The following is a 15,750-nucleotide window of genomic DNA, read 5'->3' as shown; positions in this document are numbered from 1 at the left end:
TGATAGTGATAGTGATTACTGAAACTCAATCATGAAATCTTTGTAACTGTATCTCACAGTGATTCAGTACAAAAAATAAAAATTTAAAAATATAAAAAAAAATTTAAAAAGCCTTGATCTGAGGCCTGTGACACTGCAAGTTCTATCCGCAGCAACACCTCCCGTGCCTGGGTGCTAGCCTGACAGTTCTGCTTCTGAGGTCCCTGCTCCACCACAAAGTCTATGATCCTTAGCACCCACAACCAAGTATGTGCAAGCACTACAACTGAAAAGATGTGTGACCCCGTCCCCAACCCCATGCAGCAGCAGGTGCTACAGCCAAGTGTATGGAATCTTTGGTCATCACACAGGGACGGGAAGAGGAATAAATAAAAATTACAATCACAAAAGAAACAAATACAATGAATGGAAACACCCATGTTTAAGAAATCTTAATGAATCACACACCTCTCCCCCCTCTTCCTCTTTCTCTCTTTTATTTTATTTTGGTTTTTTGGAGACAAACTTGGTGATGTTCAGAGGTCACTCCTGGCCCCGAACTCAGGAATTAATCCTGATTGTGCTCGGGTGACCATAGGTGATTCCAGGGATCAAACCCAGGTCGGCCGTGTGCAAAGCAAACACCCTACCCGCTATGCTATCGCTATGATCCCATGCATTAACCAATTTAAACTGCTACATTAAGGAAGAGATTTAGGTATGCTTTCTAGTTTCCTATATAAACCATATCCCAGAATACCCGATTAGCAGAAGTTATTCTAGTTGATGAAGAAACTATCCAATAACAGTTTGAAACCCTTAACTGTTGGGATAAGGAACAATAATTGTCTTTCCCCTCCTCTTTAAAACTGCATCTGTCTGTCTGTCTCTCTCTGTCTCTGTCTCTGTCTCTGTCTCTCTCTCTCTCTCTCTCTCTCTCTCTCTCTCTCACACACACACACACACACACACACACACACGAGCCAACATTGTGTCTCCTACTAGCAGTTCGCAATATATCCAAATATATCCAATATATCTTGCCCCCCTGCCCCACCTCCACAAAAAAATCCCAGCTTCTAGATGGATCTTTAAGAAACAGAGGGCTTAGAAGAACACATCCAAAATTAACCTTACTATCCAAAATTAACTTTTCCTATTTGGTATGACTTAGTAAATTATGTTTTAGGTCTTGGAACATTAAAATTTCTTCCAAAAATATTAACAGTAATAGTATTCTCAGAAACACCCCAACCCCCCAAAAATAAGTAACAAAAAGAGCATTATGGTAGTAAAGGGGACAATCTCTGTCTTAAACAGAAATAGTTAACCTCATACAGTGGAATCAGCAAAATCCAGTCTGTGTACAGAATAAATAGACTGGTTTGGGAAAAAAATAAATGGTAAAACCGTGAAGGTGAAGAGTGAATCTATGGAGAAAAGCAGGTCAAGAGGCATGTCGATCAACTGTACTATAGAGAACTTATTTGAGTCCTGACACAAACTAAGGTGAGGGGGACATAATGAGAACAATTTTAAGAATGACTAGATATTACATATTTGATCACATTAGGTACATTTAATTGTGAAAGGATTGTTGAAAGAAAAATCCTTTTTTTTAAAGTGCTACAGAAATGCTAATGTAATAGGACATCAATATAGGGTAATCACCAAAATATTCTGGCGTGGGGAGGGGAGGCTTAGGTAGGTGAGCCAAGATTGGTCAGAAACTGACTTCTAACTGATCCCTTTCTCCTGAAAGTTCAGCAAAAGTCACAGAGCATCCACTATATCTCTGTCTCTGCATATACCTGACATTCTCTAGTGAGAAAGACATAACTATTCTTAAAAAGTAAAGTTTAAAGGTGGCCATGATCATGTCTGTGTCTCCCTTTCAGCAGCACTGTGATGTCCAGGATAGGACACACTCACTGTCCACTCAGTTCTCAGGGCAGCATCCCATGATCTCCACAGATCTGCTGAGCAAGGACACCCCAAGACAGCTGCCCCTGGGTTCCAGGCATCTTCAGGAAACAAAACTGTACTTATGGCCTGACAATAACCAAGAAATAGAAACAAAAACTTAACAGGAAAGCAGATGGGAGATAGTATAGTGGTTAAGGCACATACTAGTTATGTGTCCCGGTTCGATCCCCAGTAGGACACGGTCCCTCAAGCATCATGGGGTGCAGCACTGGAGGTCCCTGGGCACTGCCAGGCATGGCTCCAGAGGATCCCCAGGACCACCAGAATAGCCCATGTAATCCTTGCTACCACAGGGCCTGAGCAGCACAGCACCCATGGACCCCTGCATTAAACCACAAGCCAAACTGGCCAAGAACTGCCACTACTGGGGCCTTCAGGTCTCCTGTGTGGTGCCCAGACACTCACAAAAGTTACAGAAATTCTTCACAGAAATAAACACACACACACACACGCATGCATGCACACACACGTACACACACACAGAGTACATTTTTCTTTTGAATATAAGGACCATAGCGTGCTTTTCTTCTGTTTCTCTACTAATCACACAATATCAAAGCTCTACAGATAGCTACTCATAGGTCTATTAATAATGCATTATTTGTTATAGTGCTATAGCCCTTTCTATGATACAGATAAAGGAAGAATGAAAGTATACCATAATAGTACTAAAATTCATCACTGAAGGATTTAAAATTGAATCATAGGGAAACAGAATATTTTTTGCTATCTTTTCCTCTGTAAAATAAAGGAGAATCACTTTCAAAAAAGGAAAATTACCACTTCAAAAATCCATATGTGGGGACTGGAGCAACAGTAAGCAGATAGACTGTACCTCAGAATATGTAACAGACCTTAGGCATAAGGAAAAAAAAACAATAAAAAGAGATATAGATGATAACAAAACAGAGGGAAGAGGCACCTACCGAACAATAATTATGTCAATCCAGTTCTGATTGTACATGGAAACTCTTAATTTTTACATGTTAGCTACTGCATATGGTAATAATTCTTTCTGGTTACACCCCTCTCCCCCCACAAAAGTTTATTAGATCTTACAATAAAAAATATAGAGACATGAGATTTAATTAACACGAGGTTTAAGATCTATCCCATGTCAGCAAAGCTGTTGCTAGACTTCGAACCTACCAGATTTAAGAGGAAACAAGAAAGATTCTCTTGGAGCTCCCCTACCATTTCAAAATCCTGTCTTACAGGGCCAGCTAGGATTTAAAGGACATTCTTTTTTGTTGTTGCTGTTGTTTTGTGCCATACAGGGAAGTGCTAGAAAGCTACTGTCTATTTGGTGCTCAGAAAATCATGTGATGGCTAGAACCGGACCCACGTGTCATACATGCAAGGCAAGTGCCCTACCACTGAGCCACATTCCTGGTAAAAGACCTTTCTTGACTCCACCATTGCGGCTAGGCCATTCGAAGATACATGCTTCTTCTATAATCAAGGACTGAACTTACTCAAGTGCCAGGTTTAAAATTAGAGGATGAAGAACTTCAAAAGAAATCAAGATACTGCTATCAACTACTATAAAGAAGAAAATGAACTCTGGGCCGTCAAAAAGCCATGAACATGTTACAGCAACTTGTTCAAATATTTTGAAAGCACTACGCAGGCCAAATCAAACAGGTTTACTGGCTGCAGGTGGCTTGTCCTCCAGTTCCAAGCCTTCTTTCTCTACTTGTTTCCTAGGTGATAATCATCCAAGATCAAGCCTCCATTTACCATCTCTAAACCAAAATGCCACATTTCTCTCTGACTCACAAATTCATCTGCCTACTCAACATCTTCTCTTGGATGCCTCAGAACTCATCTCAAATTCAATTTGTCCAAAATGAAATTAATGGTGTTCTAACCCTACACTTCTCTCCCAACCAAATCTGGCCTTTCTAAGAGTTCTTGCGGTGGAGAATTAAGAAGGGCTAAGGAGGAAGGCAAGGTAGACCCGAAACCAGATCGACATGACAGAGGGACCACTTGAAAAACAAAAATCAAAGCCTTCAGACTCCACTTGAAATTCCTTTGTACTTCAAATAGTCAATGAAGTTAATATCCTAATCCATTTAAGATTGCAATTTTACTTTTCTCACTTCTGATTTTTTTTTAAATGATTTCAGTCATACCTGCCAAACTCAGGATTTACTCTGTGCTCATGGTGGTGCTGGGGGTATCATATGCAGTGACAGGGATTGAACAAGAGTTGGTTGCATGCAAGGCAAGTGCCTAACCCCTATACTCTCCCTCTGGTCCCCCTTCTGAATTTAATTTAAAGACATATAGAAACAAAGATGCAGTTTACAAGTAGCCAAGGGACATTCTAAGGTGCTTTGGTTTGCTTGTTAATATTTTTTAGCAAATCTACTTTTCTAGCAAATCTACTATGTAATGCAGTCCTAATAAAAATATATGTTTGGTAATTAAAATATTACCATTATTTTGTCAAATCTAAGAAATCAACAGTAAGGTCCTCATTTTATATACCACTATATTAAAGACATCACATATTAAATCATAACATACAATGCACTTTGAAACACAGTTTATATTCAGATGGTTTTCAAATATAAACAAAAATGTATGCCTTCAAATCTTCATAAAACATTATCACTTTTTATACTGGGAAACAGAGGCTCAAAAACTTATACAAGGCCCATTGCCACCGCCATTTAAGCTAATCTACTGCCCTTTTTTCCAGAGACTCATAAATTAATGCCGAAAAAGATCAACTAGCTGCAAAATGTTCTTGGACACCCATCCTGGCTGAGACCTCCAGAGCAATCTCAGAGAGGTATGTGCTAGCTCCCACCCTAACAAAACCCCAGCAGCTGCTCCCACACCCCAGAGCTGCCACCCTACCTCCAACCCGACTGCCCAGTTATGTATTCTTGAATTTCTGGAGCAACATCTCCAAACTCTACAACACTTCTATCCTGGTAGTAGCACAACAGATTGGATGGAATGTAACATAGAAGCCAACTAATCTGCACTAATTAAAAAAACTGCTAGCTTGCAACAGCAGTTTAGTTTAGTAAGCCCTCAGACAAGGGCTTACTGTCCCTATGGTGAGATATAACAATTTTCACAAATTTTCTTCTACAAAATATTTTTTTATCATTTCATCAGCCATTTATTGGTAACAAGCAATATAAAATAAATTATTATGTGCTGTTGCAAGGGCAGGTTTGAAGGGTGGTTGGGAAAATGAGGACAATGGTGGGGGAAAGGTGACAGTGGTGGTGGGATTGGTGTTGGAATATTGAATGCCTGTAACAATCATCATGAACAACATTGCAAACCATGGTGTTTAAATAAAGTGTGTGTATGTGTGTGTGGGGGGGTGGGGGGTGGGGGATTAATTAGCACTGCCCCAAAGAAAAAAATTTACACAAAGTTAAAATGAGTAAGTTGAAGAATGACCCTTTACCCATGGAAATCAGTTTCGTAATCTTCTCCCACCCATCCCCAAATCCCCCGCGTTATCAAGTTGTTATGACTGCATGTTCAATACACTTGTTTACAGTGCTCACGGGTGGGGGGGGCTACACACTTTAATGGTAGTACTTGTACACACTTGATTGTGATGTAACAGAAATCACACACTTTTGATGTAGACACAGGAATCCTGAGTGAACTGCTATGAGGATCAGACTGGGTATGTGGGGCTATGGCAGAGATTAAACTCTCAAGTCAAGTCTGCTGAGTAGGTACTCTAGCATTGAAATGTCCCAAGGGCCCTCCTGATTTCCCCCCAGTCTAACCCTGGGATCTGAATGATCCAGAATTTTTTCTTAAGCTTCAAAAATTTCTCTGATACAAAATTGGTAAAGGAAAATCATAATTGAAACAACTGGATCAAAGCTTTAAAATTGACAAGGATTCTAGAACTGAAGATAATTTAGGACTTGTCTTTTTTGTAATGCCTAGACAGTTTAAGAAATAATGCTAGCCCAATGGTAACACATGTCAAGTGTATAAAAAAACAGTGACACCATTAATTTCACTGTTAATAAGGTTAGTACAAGCACTTACAGTTACCTATTAATTTGAAGTACAATGCATAAGAAAATGTTAACTTGGGAGTTGATATGACCAGGCATGTTGTCAAGCTAAATCTTTCATTTTTAAAATATAAGTTATGCCCATTTAACAATTTTTTGTTTGTTTTTCACAATAACCATTTGGAGAGGTGTCATGTTATATATAATTACTAGATAACCTAATGCAAAGACAATGTAGAAGCTTAACTGTCCTAATTACACGTGCAAGAAACTTTTTTATTCCAACATCTAACAGTTATTTAAAAGAAAATTTGCTTCAAAGGCCAAGAAAACTGTGAATAATATAGAATAGGCTTAACTCATGAAAAAGTTGGATTGCTTTTTAAAAATTGTAAATCTTTAAATTATCCTGTAATTCCTTATTCTCCCAGCTGTCTTATGTACTGAGTCAGTCTAATAAGTGCACATAAAGTTATATACAAAGAGCAAAAAGTCTGTTGCTCTAGGGTCTGAGAGACAGTATAGCAGATAGAGTGGTGGCCTTGCATACAACTGATCCTTATTCGATCGCTGGCATCCCAGATGGTTCCCTGAGCACCGCCAGGAATGATTCCTGAGTGCAGAGAAGGAGCAACCTCTGAGCACTGCTGGGTATGACCCAGAACCAAAAAAGAAAAAACAAAAAGAATAAAAAAAAGTTGGTCTCTCTTGTTTCTTCTTCCTAGGCCTGAGCTAGTTTGGGAGGAGAAACAGTACAGCAAATTTTGGGTGTGCTATCAAGAGTCTATCTCTTGACTCAGGTAAATCATACTTAATGGTAGAAGTTGTCAAGGAGCTGACAGTCTAATCAGTGAATACATATATAAAAAAAAATATGCAGGTGGAAGATTACCTTTAAGTTTGCTTAGTAACTGAGGAAGATAGTAAAATGCATTCATATGATGTCAAAGCAGACTGTTAGAATTAGGGAAACTGGGACAGCCAATTGCTAGATAGGAGAATGGACAAATCACTTCTCAGAACCTTTGCTATTGCCTACCCACCTCTCCAGGCTATTGCAAAAGAAATTAGGCAGGGGTGGGAGAGATAATACAATGGGTAGGGTGTTTACTTTGCACATGGTCCACTTGGGTTTGATCACTGACACCCCATACAATGCCTAAGCCCAGCTAGGAGGGATTCCTGAGCACAGAGGCAGGAGTAAGCCCTGAGAACTGCCAGGTATTGCCCCCAAACCAAAAAAAAAAAAAAAAGTTAAAGAAAGAAATTTTAGACAGGATAAAACATTTTTCAAACTCCACTTTATAACGTAAAACATTATTAAAACTATCCTGGGTCTAAATTGCCGAAGTTATTACAATAACTTCCTTTAAGATGAAGTCAGAGGGGGCTGGAGTGATAACACAGCAGGTAAGATGTTTGCCTTGCACGCGGCGGACCTGGGTTCGATTCCCAGCATCCCATATGGTCCCCTGAGTACTACCAGGAGTAATTCCTGAGTGCAAAGCCAGGAGTATCCCCTGAGCATCACCAGGTGTGAACCCCCCCCCCCCCAAAAATAATAATAAGATGAAGTCAGAGGGCTCTCTCTAAAATGCAAACCTAATCATTCACCCCCCAGGTTTAAAAACAATTACTAACCCGCCAATCTGGTAGATGAGGCTGCTCAAAAACTGGTTCCTCTGCAGCCCCATCTGGCTTTATTTTTCAAAGACCACCGCATACACATGACTGCTTCCCGATCACATTCTCTTCCTCACTTCTTTGTTTTTGTACTTTTGATAGTGTTTCTGGCTGTGACTCACCCACCACTCCAAGGATTCCAGAGACTGATAGTAAATCACCTTCCACATCATCAGCAGGCTTTGAGCTTTCCAGGGCAAGGAGCACCAACACCATGTTTTGCCTCATACCTAGTACAAAGACCAACCTACAGCTACTCAGAAAATGTTCTATGAGTGATAGGCAAGGGATATCCTCATTTGTATGACATAAATAAATACCGTCCTATGGGAAGAATCTCAAGGGAAGGTTATCAACTGAAAATGAGGTTAGAGGCCTAATAAAAGATTATATAGAATCACATCTCTTACTCAAATCCCCTATGATACAAGAGTGCTAATTTTCACCTTTATGAGAATAGCTTTCACTTTATGGTTACGATTTAACGCAAGGGATCTACATCACAGTACACATGTTGGGACTAAAAGTTAAGATAGAGAGATGAAAGATTCAAACAGGAATGAGTTTATGGGAACTTTCAGTCCAGAATGCTGGTACCCAGAGTGGAAATGCTGACCCAGAGAGGCCCTGTAACTGCTTTATCTCTGTTCCCTCTCTGGGAAAGTATTCTCTTGAGAAAGCCCAGTACAGAGATGTTTGTCCCTTAGATGTGTAAAAGTCTAGCCTGGACAGATTGAGATAGTTAGGCACTTGACCAAAAAATGTTGTTCTCCTTCTAGTGATTACTGTTTTTAAGCAATAAAAATTGTATATGAAGGACAATCAAGGCTCTCAGCCTCAGAGGCTGTGAGCACCCTAATCCCATGCTTTTTTCTCTCTTATTTCTGGCTCTTCTCTTAATTCTCACTGCACCCCTGCTTCAGATCTGTTCCCTCAGGGCTGGTCCAGACATACACACATACAAGTAAATTAGCAGTAAGGAGTGGTGGAGTACAAACAACTTAAAGGTGTTTGGAGACTGAAAACAGTAATGGAGATCCAGAGGTCCTTTGCCACTATCTGTGGGGAGGGAGAGATATCTTTCTGAGGGAGGATTCAAGGCAGATCTCACTGGAGGATTTGGGACCACAGATGGCTTTCAGAAGGTGACTCAAGTGAGCTCATTTCAATGACAAATAAATAATATTTGAAAGCTGTGGTAACCTGTTCATTTTAATTTAGGTGGGGCGGCTGGCATAGCCGCGCCTTTATCTGTTCTTACCTTTTTTTGTGTCTACTTATATTCCTAAGAGATGGCACTCAGTTGCCAACATCTAGCATCAGTGAAGAGAAGCTGCATCGTAGGGGCCCTCACCTTTTCATCAGCTAGGGTCATTACAATGTCAATGCACATAACAATTCAACCTAGATTCAATTAAATTAGGATTAGTACAATATCAGTATATACAATACTCAAGGCCAGATGTGTTTTGAAATTTAAAGTATTTGACAATTAAGAAAGGAAATGTATGCCTCCACCTCCCAACAGAGTAGGTCAGCACCCCACACTCCAATGAAACAAGTTTTCTGCAGGAAAATGTAGGAATAACCACACACCATGAGATCAATAAAGGCTACAATCATACTTCATCCATTCAAGTCATAGTTTACCACCACACATGCTTTCAGGGCCTTCTAGATTCTAGAATTGAAGGAAAATGATGATGACTCCATCCATTTTCTTGTGTACCCAGAAAATTATTATGGCAGGACTGACCATATTTAGAAAAACTCAAAGCCCCATCCATCCAAGTAGCAGCAGACTGGCTATAAAATACTCTGGGAGGAAAGGGTACAGAGACCTATCATCACTGACAACTGTGGCCAACTCTGAAAACAAGAAAGAAAATAGCAGACTAGACTTCAGAAGGGCTGGTGTAAAAAAAGTAGTGACACAAACTATAGAAATGATCCCTGAAAGTATAGTCTTGATAACCTTTCAGTATCAATATTGCAAACTACAATGCCCAAAGGGGGGCGAGAGAGAGAGAGAGAGAGAAAGAGAGAGAGAGGGAGAGAGAAGGAAAGAGCAAGAGAGATAGAGAGAGAGAAGGAGAAAGAAAGAAAGAAAGAAAGAAAGAAAGAAAGAAAGAAAGAAAGAAAGAAAGAAAGAAAGTGCCTGCCATGGAGGCAGGCAGGGGGTGGCAGTGAGGAGTGATAGGAGGGAACCTGGGGACACTGGTGCTGGGAAATGTACACTGGTGGAGGGATGGGTGTTGGAATACTGTATGACTGAAATCCAATCATGAACAGCTTTGTAAAGAAAGGTCTATCTCACAGTGATTCAATAACAAGTTTGTTTTTTAAAAAGTAGTGATACATGAAGTGCAAAATAAAAGCAAGGATGGTTGTATAAATCAATATTGCTTGGAATTCCTATCGCAGGCACTTAAATGGCTCTCCAACGGCAGGGGCAAACACATGCACATATACAATCAGGAGCGGAATCCAGCTGGCGCTGACCAGCAGGACTTGCTTCCATATCCCGACAGAAACAGCAGGGCTTGCCACCTGCTCTCCAGGACTGCAGGAAGGAACTGAGTAACACATTTTCTTGCAAATAAATATAAATAGACATAAATGTATGCATATATTCTTTTAAACAGCCAGACAAGTTACCATGGAATGTTCCTGGGGGGAAAATATCTTTTAGAGCCAAGTATTGGCAGTAGTAAAACTTCCCCCCGGAAACTGGTAAGTGCTTTTTGCTTTTCTTTCTAAAAAGTAGCACTCCACGACAGAAAGGATGGAGAATGTTTCCAATCATCCTCAGGCTTAGATACCCAGTTTGGGTGTGTGAATCTAAAACTTCTTTTTGTCAGGGAATGGGAAAATTTTGCCTCAGAGCATTCAGAACAGACACTACTTGATCTTCTCACATAGCAGAGCTGATGAGAACAGCAGTAGCCAAGCAGAGATGGATGATTCTGGATGCCCTTTAGATCTATTTTCAATAATCTTCCCCCCCCCACCCCCATAAGCCTACTGTGCTCTTCAGTGTGGGGCCCATTACCACCATCACCACCTTCACAGACATGGACTCCTAACAGCATGGAAAGCTCCCAGGCACTGTGGAACCAACAGAACAGACCAGGAGAGTTAGTATAGTAAGTAGGGCACTTGCCTTGCACACGGTCAACATTGGTTCAATCCCTGGTACCACATATGGCCCCCCTGAGCACCGCCAGGAGCAATAACCCAAGTGCAGAATGAGGACCTACTTTCAATCTACACTGAGCATCACTGGGTGTGACCTTCCCCAAACCCAGAAACAAACAAAAACACTGCGATGAGAGCAATAGTACAGGGGGTAAGGCATTTGCCTTGCATGCAGTCAATCTGAATTCAATCCCTATCAACCACAAGGTCCCCGGGCAACTTCCAAGAGTAATTTCTGAGTGCAAAGCCAGGAATATCCCCTGAGTATCACTGGGTGTGCCCCCCCCACACACACAAACACACAAAGAACAGACCAGGAGGTGTAACACAATGGTCTCAAGCACCAAAGGGCAGGCATCAATCTCCCACTTTTTAGAAGCCAGGTCAGGGTCAGCAAATCTAGTGGTGTCAGAGAAGACCTGGAAGAAGACCTGGGCATCACGTGGACCTCGAAGAAAGAACTCATCTGAAGACAACTGTGAACACTTCCTAAAACTAAAGGGAGAAGGTGAGACTCATGTAAATGTGGACATACATTTGCAGACCATCGTGGGGTAGAGCAAAGAGCCTACCAGTCTGGTGCCAGTCTTGAGCAAACCCTTATGGCAGCAATTTCAGCTTCATCCTTAGTTTACCTCTACTATTCCCAAATTCATTACTCTGTGTGTGTATGTGTGTGTGTGTGTGTGTGTGTGTGTGTGTTTCTTCCATGCTTGTGAGTTGCATGACTTGAGCTGGACTATACAACCTGACTATACATCTGTTTCATAAATAAAAGACCTTTTAATATTTACAGCAGTCAAATTATGAAAAAAAAATCCTCGTGCCCAGGAACAGATGAGTAAATAAATAAATGGTGGTCTTTTACACAATGTAGTACTAAGGTGTGAGGCAAGATGAATCTTGTACTCCACTACTAGAGATGGAACGGGGGAGTATTGAACTGAGTGAAGTGAGTCAGAGGGAGAAGGACAAAGTCCATATGCTCTCACTCCTAGGTGGAATAGAAAGAAACATAGGGATGGAGAAAGAGTGCAATCAGATAGAGCACATGCTTTGCATGCAGGAGGCTCAAGTTTGAGCCTTGGCACCACATGGGCCAGGAATGACCCCTGAGCACAACCAAGTATGACCCCCAAATAAAAAGAATAATTGAAAAAAAAAGCAAGGAAGAGATAATGACCAAGACAAACAAACCTTAAGATCCTACCCAAATGTCCATGATCGTACCCTGCCCTGTAGGAGATGGAAAGGGCAAACCTGGGGCAGCTGGGTGGCAACAAAGCAAGCTAAGGAGCTGGTGTCATCACTGGGCCAGCCCCCCTTTCTCCTTCCCCAGAGGCTTCCCAGCTCTCCTTAGCACTCCTTTCCTTCCTGTAAACTGTATGATTTTTTTTTCCAGGAGAATCTCTAAGGTTGAGATCTAGAAATCTTTTTTCAGACAAATATCTATCAATTAATCATGACCTTGAGTTGAGAACTGGACAATATTCCATCATTGATTCATTGCAAAATGCAGCTCTAAGAGCTGAGAAAGAAAAATAATAAGCCCACTGATCTGGACAAGGAAGAGTAGAATCACTTTAAGCAGTTCACTTAAAGGGAAACAAGGAGTGCATAGACCCCAGTTAGAGAGCTCCCGTATGCCCTAAACATCAGGGCACCACATAGACCGATGGGTTGGTTGGCTCCTTATTCACTCCTCCTCGGTCTTTAAAGCAGTAAGCCTCATGCATTTTGAAATTGCTACATCCGGTCCTCATCAGATTAATGGATTCTCATCTCTTCTCTATGAGAAAGAATACAATTCTGCTGCTATTTAACATGTTCTTTGCTTTTCATCAAAGTTGGCTTAAATGAAATGTTATGAAATTTTCCTGTTAATCTATATGATAATTAAACACATACTAACTTCCTGAGCAAATCCAAAGTGAAGAATCACAAGTCCAAGATTTTTCTCTTCTGAGAAATCATGATGATAGAGAAAGGACAGTATGTTTCAACACAAATGTAATCCCTCCAAATGGAAATATGGCCAATTGAGACATAAAATATTAGTACACTTAAAAATTAGTCATGCAGATAATATTAACAAATTAAAAACACTCCTATTTACAGAGCTATGAACATTTATGCTAAATTCATTTTATTTGGAGGCACTACACCCAGCTGTGCTCAGGAGCTACTCTGAGCACTGTACTTGGAGGCCAGCCCAGGAGGTACTTGGGGGACCTTGTTCTCCAACAAATGACATTAAGTCATTTACCCAGGGGGCGACTAAAACCTCATGGGAGGGGGGCGTTCCGGTCCGTCCTTCACGCCCTACCGAGGTCACCAGTTGCCCCCCACAAGCAGCTCTCCAGCACGGCCACGACTCCAGAGCACAGAAACCAATCTCTTAATTATCTGACTTTCAGTAAAAATACTTCCAGGGTTAATAAGTAAAATAGCGGAAATCTAAAGCCAATATTTAATTCTTGAACCCAGCTGTAGAAAGCAAATCATTTCACAATGCTTTTTCAGCATGTATGATTTTGTGGGGGGTAAACTCTAAATAATAGCGGTGCATCTTTTATTGAAACAGTGAATCTAATCAAAGCAGATAGAGTGTTAACTAGAATTCATCTGCCTCGCAGGCATTGGGAGGGGTGGAGGGTGGGGTTTTATTGGGGTTCTTCGTGGTAAAAAATAAGTATTGGTAAAGGGAAATGTGTTTGATATTTGCATGACTGAGACCTAAACCTGAAAGCTTTGTAACTTTTCCCGCAGTGGTGCAATAAATAAATAAATAAATAAATAAATAAATAAAATAATAAAGAATATAAAAAATAACTCCAAAAAAAAAAAAAAAGAAAATGTAGTTCTCCAAAAGGGAGTTCCCTGCCACAGAGGCAAAGGGGGATGGGGGGATGGGGGGTGGGAGGGTTACTGGGATTAGTGGTGGTGGAGAATGGGCACTGGTGGAGGGATGGGTACTTGATCATTGTATAACTGAAACCCAAGCACAAAAATTTGTAAGTCTACAACTGTACCTCACAGTGTTTCACTAATAAAAATTTAAAAATAAGTCATTTACCCAGCCCCTATATTGATTTAATTAATTAATTAATTAATTTGCTTTTTGGATCACACCTGGCGATGCACAGGGGCTACTCCTGGCTCTGCACTCAGGAATTACCCCTGGTGGTGCTCAGAGAACCATATGGATGCTGGGAATCGAATGCAGGTCAGCTGCATTGAAAGACAAACGCCCTACCCACTGTGCTATTGCTCCAGTCCACCCTATATTAATTTTAAAATAGGAAAAAGTCATTACTCGGTCCTCCTTTAGAAGTATCAATTGAAGTTACCATAAAACAAGGAATCAAGTTCTAAGAAACAATAAAGTTAAACTGAAAATGAGATTTAAAAATGAAGAATCTCAGAGAGATTAAAATTCCAGAGAGTCTTAAAATGAGCTGAAGAATGAAAATATTGGAATCTTGGATTTGGGGGAGGAAAAGTAGTTCAATGGACACAAATTCAATCCCAGGCAGCACTCCACATGGAGAGTACCTTCCTAGTGACTTTTAACTTTTAGTTAAAAGGTACCACAACACTGGTACCACAACACTGATTCGTGATAACCAAATCTGTGCAAGCACAACTGAACTGTCGGACCCTTAGTGCGCACTTACAACTGTGTGAGCCCCACAACAAAGTATGTGTAACAGTGGTCTTAGATGCAATAAAAGGGAAGCAAAGCAGGTAGAGCCAAAGGTAAGGGTCTGGTAAAATCCTGAGTTTCCTGCTCATTTATAGCAGAACAGCACAGTCTCAGAAGACAAGGGGTTAATTTTATTTCTAAGGCCTTTTCTGATTAAAAAAATGTTTCTGGAGAGAAAGCACAGAGTAGATCTGGGTTTGATACCCAGCATTCCATATGGTCCCTGAGCACCATGAGGAGTAATTCCTGAGCATCATTGGGTGTGGTCAAAACAAATAGACAAACAAAAAATGTTGTGTGTGAAATACACAGAAAATTCTTTTCTAAGGAAACAATTGCCTGTTTCAACTAAAAGACAAATGATTTTTTAAAAATCAAGGGAAATAAAAATAGAATAAAAATGCTCAATCATCTGAGAACAAGTGCCAACTTTTGTTTTTATGCATATGTCAGTTTATGAAATAAAAATGAGTAAGTTGTCTAAGCATTTTTGAAAAGTGGCTCTGCAGATTCTCAATTCCTTTTGCTCAGTATAGTATATCCTATTGCATAGGACAAACAGGGATAATTTGGCATGTGCTATTACTTTCATCATCTCTAGTTATTTTAAGAGTTTAATGTGTTTATAAGCAGCATACTTGAGGATAGCAGAGCTGCTATCCTAAGCTCTAAGTAGAGAATTTTACTTATCCAAAGTGAAGTAGAAAGACCATAAGGTCTTTCTTGGACCCAAAGACAGAGCCCAATTTCCAACCAAAGACTGAGGTAGATAAAGGTTCCTATTCTCATGGAATCACTGAGTTCCATGAACAAGCAGAATGGTCAGAGCAGGCCGGGGAGCAGTTGGGGAGGGGTTTTCCAGATGGGGGAAGGTAAGGTGTGGAGGGGGGTTGGGATAGGGAGGGGGAGAAACAATAAATACTGTGGTACAGAAAGAAAGAAATTCACTAATGTTTCAGAATGTTTTATGTGACAAAAAACTGACAGATGGAAAAGACAAAAAGTCCTGAAAAAACAAACCTAAAGAGAATAGACAGGAGGATAGGCACACAATAGCACCTGACAGAAATACAGGCCTTCTACTACAAGGTACACGACTGTGACATGCTCTCCCAGACAACCACTCCAGAATTCTCCAATCAATCTTCAAGAAGGCTCTTGGTGTATCAACTTACACATTTGACA

The 15,750-nt window shown here is 40.6% G+C and overlaps 1 protein-coding gene and 1 pseudogene across 1 annotated transcript in view; both read right to left on the bottom strand.

Moving 5' to 3' along the window:
* STXBP6 (syntaxin binding protein 6) overlaps positions 1–15,750 on the bottom strand; it is a 272,187-nt gene that overhangs the window by 236,027 nt on the left and 20,410 nt on the right. The window lies entirely within an intron of this gene.
* LOC130042106 (uncharacterized) lies at positions 9,592–9,628 on the bottom strand (annotated as a pseudogene).

The sequence above is a fragment of the Sorex fumeus genome, unplaced genomic scaffold (assembly GCF_029834395.1).
Source record: "Sorex fumeus unplaced genomic scaffold, SorFum_2.1 ptg000098l, whole genome shotgun sequence".
In the NCBI taxonomy this organism is placed as follows: Eukaryota; Metazoa; Chordata; class Mammalia; order Eulipotyphla; family Soricidae; genus Sorex; species Sorex fumeus.
The sequence above is the reverse complement of the archived record's forward strand: the minus strand, read 5'-3'. Positions and strand labels throughout refer to the sequence as shown.